Raw genomic sequence first — 3800 nt, 5'->3', positions numbered from 1 at the left:
TCATTCCAAAAATAACCACCTGATATTTTCACAGTCTTCAGACATGGAAAAATGCACAGAACTGACAATTCTCAGGGACTTTTTCTAACCAGATTGACAGCAAAAATGACATATGTGTAATAGTTTGAATCTGGAATGACCCCTAAAGGCCCATGTGATAAAGTCTTGGTCCCTAGCTCATGGTGCTCTTGGGAGGTGGTGGAACCTTTAAGAGGCAGGGTCAGTGGGAGGAAGTGAGGTCATTGGGGGGGCGTGACCTTGGAGGGGCTATTGGGAGCCTGACTCCTTCATTTCTCTTTTCCTGCTTCTATGACACCATGAGATGTACGATTTGCTCCACCATGCTATGCTGTCTCCTTACCATGATGTGCTGGCCCCAAGGCAATGGGGCCAGTAATGGAGAGAAACCTCCAAAACTGTGAGCCAAAGTAAATCTTTCCTCTTGTTGAATTGATTTTATCTCAGGTATTTGTTATAATAATGTAAAGACAAACAGTATGTATCAAATACTTTAATCGCTTCTCGGCCTTTTGGCTAAGATCAAGTGTTGTATCAAATACTTTATCAGGTATCATCCCATCAGGCAAATGGGTCCAAATCCAGGTTTATTATACAGGCCAAGTGGTTAAAAGAATATATTTTGTAATAACTTACTACTAGTTTTACTTAAATGAAAAAGAAAATCTCATTTGAAATAAAGTTTAATAATTTCAGCAAAATAATTCTTATATACTGTAATAAGAAGCTGATGATAGAATAAAGCTTAAAGAACCAACAGGAGTGGTATACTCCTCAATGTGAGAAAGAGTATTTTCTCTCCCTTCTTCCTTCTTCTCTTCTTTCTCTTGCCTTTAAGTATTATTTTTATGACTTATTGGCAGAAGAAAAAGACTTTAAAACTATGACTCGATATCAGGAGAAAACAGACTGGTCTTTTAAACTAATGGTTCTTGTTGAGGAGTCCTTTAGTGATATTCAGCTGGAAAGAAAAAAAAAAGAAGAAAGAACTTTGCTATAAATGACCTTCATGGAAGAAGACTATTCATGTTAATTAGTAGCTCTTTTCAAATATGAATCCTATATGCATTAGGCCATGCCATGCTGAACAATGCATGCATTGTAGTAAACATCAAGACAAATCTCAAGTATAGTTATCAAAATTTTAGAAAACTCTAGCTAGGATTTTTTTTTTTCATAAGATTGTGACTTGCTGCTCCTGGTGTATTGCACAATAGTATCTCTCCTAATGGCTTTTAGCTTTTGCCACTGCCAACTTTTATATTTAAAATCCATACAATTATGGACAATTTATGAACATTATGAGGCTTTTCTTTTTTGCAGTGATTCTTACTGATTCAAGCTGGCTTTTATCCTCAGAAAATCAAATGCATTTTGCTTACAACACTAGATTCATTCTCACATATTCCACTTTATTCTTATTATTAGTATTCCTTATTATGCATATTTAATTTAAGAATGCATTTTCTCCATTAAAAAATTAGAATATGCTGAAAGAAGTACTAGAAGGTGATTATTTGCTTTAGTTTGCTGTTATTAACCATGTAAGCCCTGATAATAGTCTACTCAAAGTTGCAAGCAAGAGACAAAAATTTAAAAGTAAAAAATAAAATGAAATAGAAATTTGCTTGAAAGTCACAGGTCTTCCCTGTGTAATAATGGTCTATAAGGCATCAAATTCAATAAGAGAATGGCTTTTAGATACCACCAAGTATGGCTCTTCAAAACCAGTCTAATAAGATATACCGTGCAAAAAAGTAAAAAGTACAGAATAAGGTGTACATATATGTACCTCTGCCCCAACCTCACAAGGCACTCTGGAGATGCCCAGCCCCCCAAAAGCCCACACTTTGGGAAATGCAGGCATAGAGTACGAAGCCTAAGGAAACTCCTGCCCCCTCCCCAAACAAGAAAATTAATGCACCACATCTTAGGTTTGTCCTTACGTAAATCCTTTAGCCAAAGAGTAGGGATTTTGAGTTTGCAAGAAATTAACCACTTAACATGCTTTCTCAATTATGCAAGCATTGATTAGAGGCTATCGGCCAAGTGATTGGGTTTTATCTATTTGTCTATTTTCTTTTGTGTTGCCTAAAGTTTGAATCTCCCCCACGTCCACTCCAAAGTTGTCGATTTAACTAGTGGTTTTAAAATTACAAGGGTCAACCACAGAAGTGAGATCTTATCCTCATGTGATTTGGGAAGCACTTTCCTCTTCCTTGCCACCTCCCCAACAAGGCTTCAAATGCCACAAGATCTGTGTCACTTTGATTTACAAAATCGAGTCCAATATTAATTGCATTGACGGTGGCAGGGAAGAGCAAAGAGCTTGTTCATCAATTCATGTTCTGCTTATATTGTTATCACTTCTTATTGGCTTGAGACCTATGGACCAACTGACTTTGTCCAAATAAATTAACACCAACACTTTCTGCACACCTGTTAACCACCTATTATATGACAACATTGTGCTAGCAGCTTTTGATTTTATGTGTTACCTAATCATAAACAACCTACATGAGTTTCAGCCCACATTTCCTGAATGAAATTTGTTGATACCCTACTTCTAGCTCTGTGAATGTGCACACATTACTTTGTGTCTCATTGTTCTCCTTTGAAAAATGGGAATAATAATATTCCTACCTCATAGAGTTGACGTGAAGATTAAATGTAAAACCCTTAAAACAGAATTGGATGCTATGTTTCTGGGAGCCCCTAGGATATGTCCCCCCACCCAGTAACCCTTACCATTTTGGACATTTCATTGTTTTTCTTAGCTTTAATAAAAAAGGATAGAACCCAGCCAAGATTAAAGCCACCTCGATGGACCCTATTCCCAACCCTCTCCCTGCATATCACCTCTACTTCACTGCCTTTCAACCTTTTGGTAGGCCCTAATATCTTCAAAGGAAATAGAATATTTAAGTTAAAACCAACAAATTCCTGGAAAATGAAAATATAAGCACTTTATCTAATTAGCTGGCTAATTATTCTCTCTCAAGCCAATTTTTCTTAGTTCTACTTACAACTATGATCAAAAATATAACATCAAAAAATAGTGAAGGTGCTCTTTCTTGTTCTTTTGGCAATTAAAGTTAATCAACCACACAAGTGATTGCATACAGATGAGTTAACTAATATTTGGAAAGCATCACTCCTCAATACATACATATTTTTCTACCCATTTTTAAAAAGTAGGAGAAAGTAATAAGGGAGGAGAATCTTTCAGTAATCTCAGTAAAGATGCAATAATGATGATCAGCAACCTAACTTTAAATGCTCAAATCCCAAATTAAAATACCAGAAGTGTATCCCATTTATAATCTATTAATTATCCCTTTATTAGGGGTCCTGAAATCCCAGTGTTTTCCTCTGTAGGTATTTATTTTTAACAACATATTTTAGGATTGATGCCTCACCTCCAAATAGTGTGTTGATGTATAATTTCCCAGTAGTTATAGGAGCCCGTGAATTGGTACCTCTTGACCCTACAGTGAGAGCTAGGTCAGATTAATCATGACATTATTATGTCATGCATTCTAACAGTCTGTCCCTGGAAAAAAGTCATGTCTGCTGTAGCACAATTATCTAAGACTGATGACACAGAGCAAAGTCATTATAATAAAATTTATTTGGCATAGATCTTCTGAGCAACAGTTCCAACCTCACATCCCACTTAGCAGGCACATGGGATTCTCCTTAGCAGGGCTCCATTTGCTGCCAGTAGAAAGCCAAGGGTCCTTAATGAACACATTATATGCAAAATGGTATAATGCATTTAG

The 3800-nt window shown here is 36.3% G+C and overlaps 1 pseudogene; it reads left to right on the top strand.

Annotated features, from left to right (window-relative positions):
- Positions 1-514: 514 nt before the first annotated feature.
- On the top strand, positions 515-689 carry LOC147823049 (U2 spliceosomal RNA; annotated as a pseudogene).
- Positions 690-3800: the final 3111 nt, after the last annotated feature.

This window comes from Heterocephalus glaber, unplaced genomic scaffold, assembly GCF_053883595.1.
Source record: "Heterocephalus glaber isolate CG9 unplaced genomic scaffold, H.glaber_assembly_v1.0 deba00001600, whole genome shotgun sequence".
In the NCBI taxonomy this organism is placed as follows: Eukaryota; Metazoa; Chordata; class Mammalia; order Rodentia; family Bathyergidae; genus Heterocephalus; species Heterocephalus glaber.
The sequence above is the reverse complement of the archived record's forward strand: the minus strand, read 5'-3'. Positions and strand labels throughout refer to the sequence as shown.